Raw genomic sequence first — 19,863 nt, forward strand, 5'->3', positions numbered from 1 at the left:
CCTAGTGGAGTCCCTCAGGGGTCAGAACTGGGGCTCTGTAGCTTGGAGGAGACTAAGCAGTGACCTCATTCATGTTTATGAATATGTAAAGGGTGAATTTCAAGAGGATGGAGCCAGGGTCTGCTTGGTGATGGCCAATGACAGCACAAAGAGCAATGGTGGAAGTTGAGGCATAGGAAGTTCCATGGAAAGAGGAGGAAGAATTATTCCACTGTGAGGGTGACAGAACACTGGAACAGGCTGCCCAGGGGGTTGTGGAGTCTCCCTTTCTGGAGATATTCAAGACCCACCTGGATGAGTTCCTGTGTCACCTGGTATAGGTGACCCTGCTTTGGCAGGGGGGTTGGACTGGATGAGGGGTTTGGAACACAAGCCCTATAAGGAAAGGCTGAGAGAGCTGAGGTCGCTTAGCATGGAGAGGAGGAGACTCAGGGGTGACCTTATTGCTCTCTACAACTACCTGAAGGGAGGCTGTAAACAGGCGGATGTTGGTCTCTTCTCCCAGGCAGCCAGTACCAGAACAAGAGGACACAGTCTCAGGCTGCACCAGGGGAGGTTTAGGCTGGATGTTAGGAAGAAATTCTATACAGAGAGAGTGATTGCCCATTGGAATGGGCTCCCCGGGGAGGTGGTGGAGTCACCATCATTGGAGGTGTTCAGGAGGAGACTTGATGGGGTGCTTGGTGCCATGGGTTAGTTGTTTGGGTGGTGTTGGATTGGTTGATGGGTTGGACGCGATGATCTTGAAGGTCTCTTCCAACCTGGTCTATTCTATTCTATTCTATTCTATTCTATTCTATTCTATTCTATTCTATTCTATTCTATTCTATTCTATTCTATTCTATTCTTTCAACATCCCTGCCAGCCCCTAACATTCTGTGATTCTGTGATTATTGTTCACTCCTAAGAATCACAGAATCACAGAATGTTAGAGATTAGAAGAGATCTCCAGAGATCACCAGGTCTACCACCACTGCCAAAGCAGGATCACCTAGGGCAGTCCACACAGGAACATGTCACAGCTGGCTTTGAAAGTCTGCAGAGAAGGGGACTTCCCAACTTCTCTGGGGAGCCGGTTCCAGTGCTCTGTGACCCTCACAATAAAGATGTTTCTCTTCATGTTGAGGTGGAAATCCTTGTGTTCTAGCTTATATCCATTATTCCTTCTCCTATTACTGGGTGCCACTGAAAAGAGCCTGTCACTTTCCCCTTGACACCCACCCCTCAGTTATTTATAGATTAATAATATCCCTTCTCAGCGTTGTTTTCTCCAGACTAAGCAGTCCTAGTTCTCTCAGTCTTTCTTCATAGGAGAGATGTTCAAGAAAGGCAGAGAACTGAGAAGACCACTGAGAAATTATGCTCTCTGAGCTTTATATGCGTGGAGTTTTTCTGTTAACTGCATTTTTGTTTTTTCCTCTTCACGGTGAAATTGCTGCAGTTCTCTTCTCAGTGCCTGCAAATTCTCAACTATTTCCTGGATATGTGCCTGGCATTTGAAAGCTCAGATTTTAATACTAAGACATTTGTTTCAGATAGTAAGATCCCATATAAATCAACTATTCTACCTTCTAGGTGAACAGAATGTTTCAACATGTCATGGAATGCAGCTTATTTTTACATCCACTTTAATCCGTTTAATGCAAGCAAACAGCACAGTAATGGAAATTCTTTTTCAGGTGCCATGGAATCTGCCATACATCTGTTCACTCTCTCCAGTACTGTATTGAACTGGCTTAGCCCCAGGATCTGCTTTTTTTTTTGCTTTTTTCAGGTGGTACATTGAATCAGCAACAATTCAGAACCCAGTGAACTTGTGGTACACGTGCAGTAGCTCTAAGGAACAGATGAATAATCCTGAGGTAACATATACACACCAAGCATGCAAGGTAGCTACAAGTTGAACTTGTGCAACAGCTGCTCTATAGACTCCTCATAAAAGTGATACCATTATGAGCAATACAATCAGAACTTCATGACATCTGTGGCCAGCTGGAGTAGGGAAGTAATTGTATCCCTGTACTCTGCATTGGTTAGGCCACACCGTGTCCAGTTCTGGGCCCCTGAGTTTAAGAAGGACATCGAGACACTTGAACGTGTCCAGAGAATGGCAACAAGGCTGGTGAGAGGCCTTGAGCACAAGCCCTATGAGGAGAGGCTGAGGGAGCTGGGATTGTTTAGCCTGGAGAAGAGGAGGCTCAGGGGTGACCTCATTGCTCTCTACAACTACCTGAAAGGTGGTTTTAGCCAGGAGGGGGTTGGTCTCTTCTCCCAGGCAACCAGCACCAGAACAAGGGAACACAGTCTCAAGCTGCACCAGGGGAAGTTTAGGCTCGAGGTGAGGAGGAAGTTCTTCACTGAGAGAGTCATTCGTCATTGGAATGGGCTGCCCAGGGAGGTGGTGGAGTCATCATCCCTGGAGGTGTTCAAGAGGGGATTGGACGTGGCACTTGGTGCCATGGTCTAGTCATGAGGTCTGTGGTGACAGGTTGGACTCGATGATCTTTGAGGTCTCTTCCAACCTCAGTGATACTGTGATACTGTGATCTGCATGTCTAACAGATTATCAAGTCCCTGAATATATTTTGCTTGAAATTGTTGAGGCAATGATAGAAGGGAAAGGGAAAACACACACATGAATGCTCACAGGGATAGAGAAATAAAGCTATGACACAGAAGTAACAAAATGAGAGGGAAAAAAATGTATGCATACAACCATGGTATTTTTAGGGCCATTTCAGTGTTCATGTCAAAGGTAGTCCCAGATAGAGTTGGTATTTTTACTCTCACTTTAGTATTGGAGAATAACACAATATAATCCATTGGTTGATATTCTAACATTACCTTTTAAGAGATGGTGCCTAGATCTTAATTTTAATTCACAGTGCATCAGTAACAATGTAATCATCATCCCTTCCTTGGCAAATAAGCATTCTCTGAAGATGAGCTAAATGTTCATAAAAGTTGTATTTAAAGCAAAGTTTACCTGTTCATCAAGGAGTAGTCAAATTATAGACTACCAGGTCTTTCTTTTAATCCCTGAAATTAATCACAGAATCATAGAATCAGTCAGGGTTGGAAGGGACCACAAGGATCATCTAGTTCCAGCCCCCCTGCCATGGGCAGGGACACCCCACACCAGATCAGGTTAGCCAGAGCCTCATCCAGCCTGGTCTTAAACACCTCCGGGGATGGCACCCCAACCACCTCCCTGGACAACCCATTCCAGGGTTTCACCACTCTCATGGGGAAGAACTTCCTCCTCACATCCAGCCTGAATCTCCCCACCTCCAACTTCATTCCGTTCCCCCTAGTCCTATCACTACCTGATATCCTGAGAAGTCCCTCCCCAGCCTTCTTCTAGGCCTCCTTCAGATACTGGAAGGAAGGCCACAATTAGGTCACCTTGGAGATGTCTCTTCTCCAGACTGAACAGCCCCAACTCCTTCAGTCTGTCCTCATAGGAGAGGTTCTCCAGCCCTCTGATCATCCTCGTGGCCCTTCTCTGGATGCATTCCAGCATGTCCATATCCTTCTTGTAATAGGGGCTCCAGAACTGGACGCAACACTCCAGGTGGGGTCTCACCACAGCTGAGCAGAGGGGGAGAATCACCTCCCTTGACCTGCTGGCCATACTTCTCTTGCTGCAGCCCAGGATCTGATTGGCTTTCTGGGCTGCAAGTGCACATTGAGAGCTCATGTTGAGCTTTTCATCCACCAGCACCCCCAAGTCTCTCTCCTCCAGGCTGCTTTCCAGCCAGTCACTGCCCAGCCTGTACTTGTGCCCAGGATTGCCTCGACCCAGATGCAGGACACTGCACTTGGTCTTGTTGAATTTCATGAGGTTGGCTTGTGCCCACTTCTCCAGCCTGTCAAGGTTCCTCTGGATGGCATCCCTTCCCTCCAGCATGTCATCACAGCTTGGTGTCATCAGCAGACTTGCTGAGGGTGCACTCAGTACCACTGTCCATGTCACTGACAAACATGTTGAACAAGACTGGTCCCAGGACTGATCCCTGAGGAACTCTGCTTGTCACTGGCCTCCACTGGGACATGGACCCATTGACAGCCACTCTTGGGGTGTGGCCATCAAGCCAGTTCTTTATCCATCTAGATTGTACAAAAAACATCTCTGCAATATGGATATAACAGCACAGGTGATGATCGCTTAGGAATCTCAGATATAGTCTACCAGATAGCACAAATCTACATGCTGGCAAAATTATCAAATTCTTCTCAAACTACATACTCCTGGTTATTTCTCACTATAGTACATGAAGAGCTGTGATCAGAATCTTTGATAAAATGTCCAGCTGCTGGTGACATCACTTTGAAGACAAAAATTCCTATAATAATTCCTTTCTGGTTTCCTTCTAGCAAACTTTAAGAACAGATATTCTAAGCAAAAATGCTTAAAAGGAAAAAAAAAAATTTCTCTTAACAAACTTTCCCTAGATTTCTAAGTATGGAATACCACGTTATCTCTCTTTCCTTTGTTATTTTAGGATTGTTTCTGAAGCTCAGAAATTAAGGGAAAGACTTGGGAGCCCCACAGGCCATCTTCCTACTCTGTACAGTGAGAGGACAGCAGGAGAATCACAGAATCACAGAACAGTATGTTTTAAGGGACCTCTGGAAATCATCTAGTCCAAACTTCTTGCTAAACCTAGAGCAGGTTGAACAGAATCAAGTCCAGGTGGGTTTTGAGATTTTACAGGGAAGACTATAACGTCTCTGGGCAGCCATAATCATATTCAATCACTATAATCAATACTGCTTTTTTAGTGAACCTATTTAACATAATTCAAGGTCACATAGTTACAACAATGCTGTTAATCAAGATGGTATCATTAACAACAATGCAATTTATCAATATATCAAAGGTAAGGAACATTTTTCTATTCAATATTATCCATGATATATTAATATCTCTCTATATATAATATTTATTTTTATGGAGGTTTTTCTCACCACTCCCTCTTAGCTTCCTTGTGTAAACCTTGCCCACCTGCAAACATCTTTGTTGAGATCTGGAAGCAGCAACCCAAAATACACCTCAGCTTCTTGCAATAGTTTGCAATCTTTTTCACATTTGTCTGGCTGGCTCAGCCATGGCTGGCTGCCTTTCAAAACTTCTCTCTGAGGAGCAGAGGTAGTCTTGTCCAAGGCTGTGCTGCCTCCAACCAGAATTACAGCACCATGGAGACAATGGCCCAGGCTATTTCTGGAGGTGGCCAGTGCCAGATTTTTCTTGACAACTCTACTCCACAATGACAATGCAAATTACTGATGCTCTCATTTCCAGCCACTTGTTCTTCCTTTTTGCACCTCAAACTGATAATTACAGCAGGTTTGGAGCTTTTTCTTGCTTACTCCCTCATCTGCTGCAACAAGACTGTCAACAATCTGACCCTCTGATCTTTTGGCTGATAATCACTATGACACTTTAATTTGCTTTTGGACAGTGCTATCACATTGAAGGAACATTCTTCTTAAAGAGACTTGTAATTTTTCAGCTCTGCCTTATAAGAGGTTTGGAGGCTATGAAGTTTAAAAAGAGAAGCTAAGGTAAGTAATATTTCAAAAGTTTTGCATCCACTTTTATTAGAACTCTCAAGTAAGAACAAAATCACTAAGTACCTGCGTAAAGACACACTAAAATGTATTATTTTAGAAGCTCGAGTCAGTTAGTGGCTTTGTTTCAATCATGCCCCCTGATGTTTCTAGTCTGCTTTCAGTAAAATAATATTGTACTTTGCATTCTGTTATTTGTAATAACAATACAGACTCGACATCTTTATTTTAAACAAACATTTGAGCATGCACAACACAAAACTCAGCTGGTACCACACAGACAACCAAAAAAAGCCAATACACAATCAATTAATAGCACAGAAGTTTTCCAAGGACTCTTCCTTTTGTTGCCATAATTCTGCATAGTGTGAACCAGAAGATAAATCCCTAGCAAAGACAAAATAAAACCTGCAACATAGTATTTGTGAAGCATGCATGAGGTAGTGTACCTGTAAAATAGCATCTGTATTATTTACATTAATATGTCACAGAGTTTACAAAAAAGAGGAAAATAAATCTCTAAGAACCAACTACTATAATTTGATCCAAGTTAAGGAAAATACATTATTTGCACAGTATTTGTACTGTTTGTACTTAAGAGTTGACCATTTCCCTATGACAGAATCACAGAAATATTGAGGCTGGAAAAGACCTCTGAGATCAAGTCCAGCCTATGACCTAACACCATGACATCAGCTAAACCATGCCACATCCAATCTTTCCTTAAAGACCTCCAGCAATGGCAACTCCACCACCTCCCTGGGCAGTCCATTCCAGTGCCTAATCAGCCTTTCTGTGAGGAATTGCTTCCTAATATCCAACCGAAACCTCCCCTGGTGCAGCTTCATACCATGCCCTCTTGTCCTGTCACTAGTTTCCTAGGAGAAGAGCCTGACCCCCACCTGACTGCAACTTCCTTTTAGGTAATAGTATAAAGTAATAAAGTCCCCTATAAATCTCCTCTTCTCCAGGCTGAACAACCCCAGCTCCCTCAGCCTCTTCTCATCAGACTTTTCCTCCAGCCCCATCACCAGTCTTGTCACTCTCCTCTGGACCCACTCCAGCACCTCAATATCCTTCCTGAAGTGGGGGGCTCAAAACTGCAGACAGTACTTGAGGTGAGGCCTCACCAGTGCTGAGTACAGGGGCAGAATTACATCCCTGCTCCTGCTGGCCATGCTATTTCTGATACAGGCCAAGATGACATTGGCCTTCTGTGCCACCTGGGCACACTGCTGGCTCATGTTCAACCAGCTGTCAACCGCCAATCCCAGGTCCCTCTCAGCCGGGCTGCTTTCCAGCCACTCATCCATCAGTCTGTAGCCCTGTGTGGGGTTATTGTGTCTATTGTCTATTGCCGTGGGTTAGTTGTTTGGGCGGTGTTGGATTGGTTGATGGGTTGGACTCTTCCAACCTGGTTTATTCTATTCTATTCTATTCTATTCTATTCTATTCTATTCTATTCTATTCTATTCTATTCTATTCTATTCTAACCATGTAGGTAATATCAAGAGTTGTCCCTCCTCTTAACAATGCTACCTAATATCCTCTGCATTATTGCATGAAATAATACAGACATGAAATAATACAAATTTAATACTATTAGTGAAAATTCTGAAGAGGAAAGAAATGTTAAACATATAAACCTGGTTATATTTGGTTGAGATAGCCCCCATAGTCTTAGATGTTTCATTCCTACTGTTAGCAAACAAGGAAGAATGTATAATTTTTAAAACACTGAGAATTTATTCTTCTCCTCAATGACCAAGCAGTCATTGCCTACAAATTAACTTCAATTTAACATACAATTTCAGGCAAATAAAGGAAACTGAGATTCTGAATCTGTGATCTTCAAGAAATGACAAAGACTGCAGATTAATTGACAGATATAGCTCATCTTAAATTTAATTAATCTCTTTCTTAATTTTTCATTAAAGAATCTCTTTAAGCAGATGATAAAATAATAAGATAGTAGAAACCCTTAAATAAGAACACGTGGTTGCTCAGGATATAAAACAGCTTTATACAGAGAATTTCCCCCCACACCCCACCCCCTTCCTTATAGAAAATGTATTCTTTAACACATTTGTTTTTTCTTTGTTTGGTTTGGTTTGGATTTTCAGTTGGTTGTGCATTTTTGTTTGTTTTGTTGATGGTGTTTGGAATTTTTATTGTTATTTTGTTGTTTGTTTTTTTTGTTGGTTTGTTGTTTTTTTCTAAAAGGAAAGGATATGTTGATTTTTTTTCATAGTATGAAATCACAACGTACATTTAAAATACCCTTGGCTGTTTCTGTTTTTAAAAACTTTCTAATAATGTAGAAGTTTCTACATAGTTTTTATGGATTTTGGTTGGGAATAATAAACAGGTCACACACAGATTTTCTTCAGTAAAAGGTAAGTTCTGTAATCACCACTTCCCCCAACCCCTGCAAAACATTTCTAAAGCAAGAATTTTTATTTAGTCCCAGCATGATGTTGTGTTTTATTTCATCAGACTTCCATTTACAGTGACTGACAATGTCACATTGACTTTCCTTGTCTCTTACCTTCCTGTGGCTCTACCGTGGGATAAAGAAACCCTTTATTATTAATGGACTATTTTGAAATCCTCTGCACATGTATCCTGGAATCACACAAAGTCAATATTCAATGATATATGCTGCCCTATGTGTCATTTCCATCACAAACTGTGCACTCCCTCCAGTAGTTATTGCAATTGTGAATGAATCATGCCACTTTGATAGTAATAAGGCTTACAATGCATATAAAATAAGTGGGAATTTCCTCTGAATTTTAATGACTGGTGCATCTGAACTGACTGTCATTGGGACACATTGCTGGCTTTGTGGTAGTAAAAGAGTTTTACTTTTTAAAAGTTTAAGGTAACCAGAAACAGATTAATGCTTAAAAAAAAAAAATTTAAAAATCAAGTTGTCAGATTGATAAAGTAATAAATAAGCATATTCTGTGGGTTGATCTCTTCTCCCTGGCAACCAGTGGCAGAACAAGAGGACACAGTCTCAAGTGGCACTGGGGGAAGTTTAGCTCGAGGTGAGGAGACAGTTCTTCACAGAAAGAGTAATCGGCCAGCGGAATGGGCTGCTCACAGAGGTGGTGGAGTCACCATCTCTGAAGGTGTTCAAAAGAGGCTTGGATGTGGCATAAGGAGCCATGGTTTTGTTGTTATGAGGTGTTAGGTATTAGGAAATAGGTTGGACTTGAGGATCTCTGAGGTCTTTTCCAACCTGGTTGATTCTGTGACTCTGTGAAAAGTGATTCCTTTAAATAGAAATTATTGTTAATTTGACTTGTGAAAGAGAACGACAACTTGAGGATACCAACAGACATGATGGTCTCTTTTGACCAACCATGTTTATTTTGTAGGAGTAGGATATGTGGGTTGATGTTTTTCTCCTTCTAGTTTAAACTCTTTAAATGTGACCAAATAAATAATGATAAATAAATGCACTCACAAAAGGCAAGAGAGATGTACAGTACCAAAAATCACTATTTAGCATATGTCATGTAAAATCATACTGCAAATATCTCAATTTTACTTAAGAAACTTATAATTTTCTAATGTTAGGATAGAACAGAAACTAAAAACAGAAATATAAATAGAAAAAAAAAATAGAAATGAGAAAGAGAGGGGAGGGGGGAGGGGAGAGGAAAGGGGTAGGGGGAGGAGACAGAACAGTTTCATTTGGAAGGAACAGGCTTCCCAGAGAAATTGTGAGGTCTCCTTCTCTGGAGATTTTCAAAACCCACCTGGATGTGTTCCTGTGTGACCTGCCCTTTTAGCAGGGTGGGTGGACTTGATGTTCTCTGAAGGTCCCTTCCAACCCCTAACGTAACATATACATAAGCATTTACCTCCATTTTAATTTAGACTACATACACACAATGCTTTGTAAAGCAAGGACTAACTAAACTTGCTTTAGTATCACAGTATTATATTTAATGTAAATGTTAGAAAACATAGGTTTCTTCCTATTGATTTTAAGTGCAACTCATCTGCTGCTTTTCTTCCACATGTTAATTACACTTTCTTAACAAGCACAGCTATGAGCTGATATCTTAAATCAGCAAATAAGAATTCTCATGCTGTATAACTTACATTAAACAGACACAATAAAATACCATTTGGATGCCATTTTTAGTTTACTCTTGTAGGCTTGGGGTAATGAAGCTCTTTTGGTTTAAGTTAAATATTTTAAAATACCAATATTATATGGTTTTGTTATATATTATAGTTTATTTGTATATTATTATGGTTTAATTATATCAATTCCTTATAAATAAGATTAGAAAAATGCTAACAGCATATCAGTTGCTACTAATAGTACGTATCATTGCTAGCTACAGGGTTAGTGAGGCAAAGCTAACAAGTTAAATCATTAAGCCAAAAAATGAATAAACCTCCAGAAGCAAAAACAATTTCTTCCAGAATTGAAAGAATGAGGTATAGTAATCACACCAAACAGTTCAGTGAATAAGATAAAGTCCCTAGAAGGGTGAAAACAGGAGATGTTCAACAACAGGAAAGAAAGAGCAGAAGGAAAAAAAAATACAGAGGAATGTATTCATTACAGAGCACAGCTGAACAGGCATTTCAACATACAATAAGCTTACCTACAAATATGTTTAAATAATGTCTGGGTTTACAGTATAAAAGAAGCTCTAATTTTACTCCATCCAGTGGGAATGTTTAGTACTCTGAAGTATACTCTGGAAAGGAGAACAGGTATCAACAGTCATTCTGTAGAAAGAAAATGTGCAAATTCTTTTAATCAGCAATACCAGCAATATGTGACCATTATTTATGTACTGTATTATTATTATCTCTTATCTCTTATTCATAGTTCTTTACTATCTTTTTTTTCTTTTTGCTAAAATGTATCAGACCAAGGAATTTGAGAATGGTAAGGAAAGGCTCTTATCAGAAACAGGCTGTTGTCTTATGGTGTTTTATTGTATTACAGCATTTATAATGCATTTATTACATTATAGCTATTTTTTATTGCAATATTGTAACTTATTTTTTTAACTTACTTTAATGGTTTGCAAACTAGGTGACATTTAGGATCACTTATCAATGACAAAATTCCTTTCTAAATAAAATAGATTTGCTTCAGTTTTAAAGCTTCTTCTCTTCCTTCTTTCTCAGATTCTCTTTATCCTACTGTCCTGATCCCCTGAATACTTAAGCAGCTGTGGCTAATAATTGCTAGGAGAATCTTCTTTGTCAAAAGAATCAGATTTTTAGCATTGAAAACTGATTCTGGCAGTTCCTATGCTGTAAAATGGACTTAAAATGAAGGAAATATTTATACTTGCATGCACTCATTAAAATCACTGCATTATCTGAACTCAAAGGCAAAACTGAGATTCTTCAGTTGGAACAGAATTCTTAAGATGTAGTTTATTTAAAGACACAATTTCCAAATGAGAGAATAATGTTTATTTTTTTTTTTCTTTAAAGTAGCTCTTTCTTTTCCAGGATTGATTTCAGTATATTTTTTTCACTCCCTCCAGCTAGCAAAATAATGCTTCAATAATGCTGAATTTCAAAAAAGGTAAAGCTTCCTTAGTACTAAAATGAGCTAAATGAGCTGAAATGATCTAAAATGCTGCTAAGCTTTGTTCGTTGACTCAAAACAGGCTCCATTTACCTGTCATTATTTCTGAGGCATTTCTACAGTGTGTATATTCAGCCTGATTTCTGAAGCTTTAATTTACAATCATCTATTTAAACACCTTTTTCTCTCCCCATGTTTTGTCAAAGAGAATCTTTTTTTTCTATGGACTTCTAAGCCACTGTTGTAAAGAAGTCTTCAAAATGTTTCTGCCTATGATTGGTGTTGTGTGTTTAATACTTAAGCAATCTGTTAATCCCATCTGAAGGCCTTGCATTCAAGGAGGAAGCTTCAAGATTTATCCTTAAAAAAATAAAACTGCAACAAAACCACCCAAGAACCACCCAAAAAAAGTCAATGTTTTTATTTTACAGACTATGTGTTTATGAGAACAATAATAGAAGCTGTAATACTGAAATGTTCATAAACAACTGCACTTGAAAATGTACTAGAGGCATTTTTCTCTCTATCAGTTTTGTTTGAGCTAGCCAGACTAAAACATCACTATTTCAGCTTCAACTGAGAAAATATCCTTTACTTTAACTTTCCTACTACTGTTATTTTATACCAACTGTGCTAGGCAGAATACTGGAAATGTAAAAGAACTCACCTGAGCACAAGAGTGGTTTTGCTAAAGCTTGTAGAGATTTTATAACTGACAAGAGAAGGCTTTCCTTTATTTATTTTCAGTATTCTCCTCTCCATTAAAACTAATCATAGTTTCAAGACATAGTGAAGTAATTAGCATAGGATAATTAAAAGAAAACTAAAAAAGAGCACCAAATATGTTCATCTATGGAAAAAAATGGAGACTTAATTTCTGTGTTCCACTGTATCATTTTTATTTTTCTTTTTTCACCATTTCAGACAGAGATTATATTTCACTTTATATTCATGGTTTTTAACAGTTTCTTACAATATGTGAAACTCATTTGACACTTCTGGTTAAGAAGGAAGGGAGGGGAAATAACACATAATTTTTACCTTACTAAGTGACACTTTTTGGTGACTTATTCAGTGACAATTGCAACTCTCCTATGAGGACAGGATGAGAGAGTTGGGGTTGTTCAATTTAGAGAAGGCTCCAAGGAGACCTTATTGTGGCCTTCCAATATCTGAAGGGGGCTGCAAGAAAGCTGGTGAGGGACTTTTTAGGGTGTCAGGTAGTGAAATGACTAGGGGCAATTGATCCAAGCTAGAGGAGGGTACATTTAGTTAGATGTTAGGAAGAAGTTCTTCACCATAAGAATGGTGAGAAACTGGAATAAGTTGCCCAGGGAAGTGGTGGAAGCTTCATCCCTGAATGTTTTTAAGGCCAGGATGGATGTGGCTCTGGACAGCCTGATCTAGTGTGAAGTGTCCCTGCCCATGGCAGGGGGGTTGGAATTAGATGAACCTTGATGTCCCTTCCAACCCTGACAACTCCATGATTCTGTAACATAAAATTAATCAACCCCCAAAAAAGAAACCTAAGTGAATATTTTAGGATGCAGGCCTACACTTACTTCACTGTAAGGCATGTACTGCTAGATAGAAATTTTCTCTCAAATCTGAATACTTTGTTAGTTCTGATAATTTTTACCAAGAGAAAGGGACCTTAAATTAAACAACTTTATACATTAATGCAGAGTTAAATCAATTTAGAAGCTGTTTTGAAAGGGTGGGTCACAATAGATTACTCTTCAGTTCACTGAATGCTTATGTCAGCTTTTTCTGAAAGCTGTACTGGTGTTTTTCTTTGATTTAAAGGTTCAACATTTTTGAGGTTTCTGACACTACATATCTACACTTTATCCAATTGAGAAAATTAAATGAATGATTATGTTTTGGAAGGGTATCATCAGAGAGTGAAATGCTTCCTAAGAAAACACTACTGATGGGAAAAAACAGAGGTAGGATAGTACAGGTCCACAATTATGATTTTGAAAACATGATTTTATTATACCTGTCAATGCTGGCAGCAATGTTACCCATATTTCTTAAAATAAGCTTATAAGGGTGGTATTGTAAACATTTATCTTTTCCATAGACAGCTCTGGACTGATGGTAGAAGGAATCAGAATATGGAAGGAGCTGATAGAAAAAAATAGCTGGTATGTTTTCTTAAAATAAGACAAGTGCAAACAGTGACAAGGAAGGAATGAATTAGATCATTCCCTTTTTGTGTTGTCCTAAATGGTGGTACAGTATAGATAAAACATCTTTTTAATATGAGCCTTGACTAGATGAGTTTATGAAGACTTCAGTAGAATGCACTAAGTTTCTCTGTGCAGGGAAGCAAATAACCTGCAGAACATTATGACTTCCACTCACTGCCAAGTTGGGCTGTCTTTGAATGCCATATTCCATTAATCCCTCCCTAAACAGCCCATCTGCAATGTCAGCACTCCCCCCATCAGCTTGAGAGAAACTAAAGGCAATGGAATGCACAATGATTTGTTAAATATGTCCCATAAGTAGATATTACAGTGCCATCATCGTGCATGTACTCCCCATTACTCATGCAGCATGTTTATAAATTACATTGTCATCATGAACCTCTTTCATGCACTTTGTTTGTCCTTGCTGTCTTAAAACACACAGCAGTTATCAGTCAAAGCTGTAGGAAACATCCTACAAGGTCATTCAGTGCAAAACAGATGTGCATATAATTTATGGTGATAAACTTGTGTTGTGCATTATCAGAGTAAATATTAGATAATAAATTAAAGGAAATGTTATCTTGCAGAGGGTTAATCAACCTGACTGTATGCTGTGTAATTTATTTCACTATTTGGGATTTAGAATGCTTTGTTCAGTAAGCTGTTCTTTTCATACACACACACACAAAATTAGTGCAGCTGCAACAACATTTCACAACTCTATACCTAGATATAGCTGTAATGAAAGGCAAGTGTTACAGTAACTATGATTACTCATGAGGACATTAACACAAGCAATTTGCTGATGATCTTTCAAGTGCAGTGTTTTAAAACTGCACTACCACTTTTCGCCCTGAGTTTCATGGAAAATATTTTCCTGAAGCAAGCAGCAAAAGCAAGAAAAAAATTCAGAAGAGATTTTAACCTTTAGATTGTAGTACTTTCTTGAGTCTTCCTCTGAAAGAAACCCCCTCAAAGAGTTGTATTATTTAAAAAATACTTATTACCATTAATGCTTTATAAAGATATTTTCTTATCCAACCTAAAACAGATTCAATCCCATCAATATCTGAAATGTAATTTGTTCTGTTAAATCTTGGGTGTCAATGTTTCCCTAAACATGGCTGAAATATGAAGCTCCTCCTTATGTCTCTAAGAAAATATTCTTGTGGCATTTTTTGTGTTTTTCAGAATCAGTAAGACACTGGTGGGCTTTTTTGGCAAGGTTTTTTCGTTGTTTTTTGGGGGCTTGTTTTCATTTTATTGTTGCTGGCTTGATTTCCTTTGGTTTCAGTATTTTTGGTTGATTGGTTGCTTTGGTTTATTTGGTAGTTTTGCTGTTTTCTCTGTGATGGATTGGGATTTTTGGTGTTCTTTTTTGTTTGTTTGGTCTTTTGTTGTTGTTGTTAATTTTGGTTTTGTTTTGAAAGTGATCTTGATTTATATTCCAGTGTTTGATAATGCATGCTTTAGTCAAGTAGAGGAAGGATAGACTTAGGGTTGATGTTCCATCAGTCACTCTTGTTTAAAGAGAAGAAAGAACAATTGATGTGAAGCCACCACAGGACCCAATTAAGAATCTCTCAGTATAAAACCCCCCAATGTTGCAGCATAGTACCAGTAGTAACAATAAATCAAAACTCTCACTTTCTGTATGTGGAGAAACAAGTTCAAGCTGTGAGTACATGACAATGGAAGATCAGATTTATTACTTGTTTGCACCTCTTAGGTGAGCCTTCAAAGTCCTTCACCATACACATAGAAACCTGATACAGATGACAAGGCCTTCATATAGAACAAAAGGGTAAAAAAGTAGAGATGACATTGTAAGGGGAGCATGTAGACATGTAGCATCTCCTACTTGTCCATGGAGACACACATCCACTTTCAGTCAGTTGCAGGCTATGCTGTATATGGTACACATCAACACTATTGAGAATAATTTATTTTCACCTCTGTCTTGTCTAAAATGCCTAGAAGAATCTTCTCCAGAAGTATAAAACATTTGTTTTACATGATGGATTATGACTGGGCATGTTCAAAATGCTGTCAAGAAGCTAGAAAGAATGATATTCATTGACCTGCCAACTTTCATTCATTTTCAATGACTCTCTATTTTACTGACAATTTTGGATCATTTGGATCAATTTGGGGATGTACAAAATGATTCATAATAATTTCAGAGGCTCCCTTAAGAACTAGCATCTTTATAATGTTATCAGGACTACTCTTGCTGAAGGCACAGCTTAATGTCTCATAAATTGTTTCTGTTTTCCAATGATATGTTGACTAGTTTTCCAGTAGACCCTTTATTTATTTTATCCTGCACAGGTGACAGGAAGGATGAGGAATACAAGCACAGACACAGAGCAAAAACAGGTAACTGTCTTAAAAAGATAATTTAACTTGCACACTGTGAAAGGGTACCAAACCCCAGAGATTTTCCCCAGCAATGCCAGGGAAGAATCAGTTTTCCTATCCCACCATAGCTTTTGAGATCATTATAAGATGTAGATGTCTTTCTGATGATTTTTCATGGTTTTCTATTAAAAGGAAAGAAAAAAAGTATTAATCATATTTTCCTACATTGTGTTGTGTATAGATGATTATTTTTCTCTTTCTTTTAGAATGTGAATTTATTTTTGTCTCATTCTAATAATTTTTCACTGTCTTCTATTAAAAGAAATCCTATTTTTCTACATTAAGTGTTGTGTAGAGATGATTACTTTCCTCTTTCTTTCAGAATGTGAATTAATTTTTGTCTCTTAAAACAAAACAAAATACAAACAAATGTAGTATTGCCTTGATTTCAGCTAGAATGTTGTTAATTCTGTTCAATGATATTACTTTTTAGCTCAGTCACTTCTAAGCAGCTGCACTTTCTGAAGTTAATGGCATGTTTTGGTAAATAAACCAAATAAGCTCTAACTCATCTTCTTGTCTGCATATCCAAAGTCCAGCATGGAAGCTACACTCTGCTTTGCCCATTTCTTCTTTTTCCCTATGAGCATGCAGAAAGCAAAACTGAAAATATCACAGAATCACAGAATGAATAGTGCAACTTTGCCTTAAAGTATGCTATTAAGATCCTTTATCATTTATGATTATGAGAATAATGAAATACACAACTAGGCCCCTTATACCATGCCATATACAGGGTGAAAGTATTGACCAGGCCACAAAGAGTAACATTTATAGTACCTGAAAAAAGTCCCATCAACTGATCTTAAATAATAATACAGACTTTAATTTGACTGAAATTACTGGTTATTGCAATGTAAAAGTAACCACTGCTGCTTGGTTTGGTTTGGCTTTGGTTTGTGTTTTTGTTTTTCTACTAATGAAATATGGCAAACATTGAATACAAAACCATGAAGCACTTTTTGAAGCATCTGTACTGGTTTCTTTTGGTCAGTATGGAGTTAATGTTCTTCATGGTAGCTACTCTGGGGCTAAGATTTTGGATTTGTGCTGAAAACAGAGTTGATAGTTCAGGAATATTTTTAGTTACTGCTGAGTTGTGCTTACACAGAGTCAAGGCTTTTTCTGCTTCTCACACCACCCCACCAGCAAGTAGTAGGCTGAGAGTGCACCACCCAGATCATTCCATGATTTTATGATTCTGTTGCTGGGGAAGTTTCCTTTATTCTATGTAAAGTGAGATAAAATACTTGGTGAAAATGCAATCATACATCAGTTCTGTTCTGTTCTGTTTATTTTTTCTCATTTTTCTGTAAGCAGAGCATCCCATATGATCAATAGACAGGAATACTAAGGGGATGTAACTTTGCATTACAGAGTGGCAGCAGGGTGTAATTGTTAACTGGCACTGTTGCTCTGTGGGACTAGCTGATACTATGGATTTTAATAATTTGCAATTAAATTTAACATTAATATGCGGGTCATGTAAGTCAGTCACCACTGTCCTTATGCTTCGCTTTTGGTTTAAGTTTTTTAAGCCTCTTGAGAGAACAGATTTTACTTATGAAGATAGAAACTTCACCAACATTAGCTGTAGTCCTTAAATTTAGCAGATATATCCCTTACTGTCTTAAAACCCTCTCAGGCTCTGAGCCTTTAAGTACACAAAATAATCCAAAATGTATCTGACAGATGACAAAGGTGTAAGAAAACTTTAATTTGTTTTTTTATTGCATGAGCCAATGATTCAGGGGGTTTGATGTTTTCCAAGAATGAGATTTGTTCTTAAATGATGCTTCATCACAGAAAACTAAATATATTCATTTCCTGTGCATAAAAAAACAGGGGCTGCCATCACAGAGACACAAAATTATTCTCAGAAAGAGAGAGATATTTCATTCTTTTGCTTCTTTCTTAGAAATGTTGCTTCTATCTTTTGTCATAAAATTCTCTTTTGTGTTCCCAGCTTATAGCTCTCTGGTCCTCTCACACTTCACTCATGTCCAATAAGAGGTGGAGCAGAGCTTTGGAATCCAGAAAATATAGTCCAAAAGATTTCTTTCACAAGGCAGGCTAACAAGATGAAGATATAAAGGCAGTTAATATGTAGCATAAGATCATTACTAAGAGCTGTATTAACATTCATGAGGCAAATTCAACAACTGTAGATATTTACAGGTAATTGATGCATAAAAAAATAAAATTTATGCTCATTAAACATAGAGAAGCCTATGCTGCATCATGCAACACAAACTGTTCCTGTGGAAATTGATAGGCATGTCAGGTACAGAAGCAACACAGTGCATTAATTAGTCCAGACTGGGTTACAATCATGCAGCTCTAGGACAGAAGTTAAACTTGTTTATCATTAGCCTAAGAATTAATCCAATTTTCACAGTGTGTGGATCCTGTGAATGTATCTCTCTGGGTCATCAATGAAGGATGGCAGATGAATCATTTTAGTTAAGAACTAAGCATATATTATTTGTCAGTCTAGAAGTTAACTTTCAAATAAATCAATTCCTTGGCATAATTTCCTCTGAACTTCTTATCACAAAGATAAAGTTCTGTATTTCTTACATAATTCAGTGGACAATTTTCTGTCCATGACTGTGGATTGCTAGAAATAACAAAACAAAAGTTATACCTCCTGGGAAGATTCTAATTGGGCACAAAATATTTTTTTTTTTCCTTTTTTTTCCTCCACAATAGGAAGAATCAGACATTGGATTAATCTGCCTAGGGAAGTGGTGGATTCAAAACATTGGGAGATCTTTTGCGATTCAACTGGATAGGATGCCAGGCCATTTTGCCAAGAAAGGTTAGATGGAACTGGATCATCCTTAAGGTCCCTTCCACACTAGTTTTCTATGATTCTGTGAAATAAATCACATTCATTATGTTTGCATAGGATCTTAGCTTTAACTTCTTAGAGTATTGCTTTCCTTTTACCATATCAGAAGAGTAATAACTAATAAGCATACCAGATTTCTACCAATTCCTAGCTTGCCATTTGCTAATAACCATCAGAAAATATCAAAAGTTACACCATTGTTTTCTCTGAAGAACCAGAAACACAGTTCTATACTAAACTCTCCTACTGCTCACTTTACATGAGACTGCTGTTCAAAGCTTATCCAGCCAGCAAATTATCCCTTTGTGACCTAGTGATGGCCTTCTGTTGCTGCTTCTCTTTGATTTTCATACCATTAGGGTTTTAGTCCTCTCCAAGGTATCCCAAAGTTCAAACTAAACTCAAAGCCTTGTAGTCCTTGCTTCCAGATGTGAGATATTTCACTTCTACAGCTCATTAGTCACTGGCAGTTAAAAAAGAACTAATGGCATGGAATGGAATTTAGGCCTCTGTCCTGCCATATATTCCAGTCCAGCTCTCTTTAGGCAGCTGAGGTCCACATCTATATAACCTCTGCTTCCCATTTTTGCCTCCTTTTAATCACATCTCAGAATTCTCTAATGTTCTGGACTTTGAGTTTTCCTGTAGGCTTTTTTCCAAAATGCAGCTGACAACTGTGGCCAAGTATTTTGTCACTCTTTCCATTTCAGTCCGTATCAGACATTTCTGTTCATACCCTTACAGATGGACCTAATTCTAACTTTCTTTTGCTGCTGTATACAGAGGTCTATATAACTCTCAGAACAGAACCATAAGTTAGCACTATTCATAGAATCATAGACTCATAGAATCAATAAGGTTGGAAAAGACCTCAAAGATCATCAAGTCCAACCTTTCACTCAAGACCTCATGACTACTAAACCATGGCACCAAGTGTCACGTCCAATCCCTTCTTGAACACCTCCAGGGACGGTGACTCCACCACCTCCCTGGGCAGCACATTCCAATGCCTAACAACTGTCTCTGTGAAGAGCTTTCTCCTCACCTTGAGTCTAAACTTTCCCTGGTGCAGCTTGAGACTGTGTCCTCTTGTTCTGGTGCTGGTTGCCTGGGAGAAGAGACCAACCCCAACCTGGCTACAACCACTCTTCAGGTAGTTGTAGAGAGCAATAAGGTCTCCTCTGAGCCTCTTCTCCCAGCTAAACAACCCCAGCTACCTCAGCCTCTCCTCACAG

This window comes from Dryobates pubescens, chromosome 9 (genome assembly GCF_014839835.1).
Source record: "Dryobates pubescens isolate bDryPub1 chromosome 9, bDryPub1.pri, whole genome shotgun sequence".
Classification (NCBI taxonomy): Eukaryota; Metazoa; Chordata; class Aves; order Piciformes; family Picidae; genus Dryobates; species Dryobates pubescens.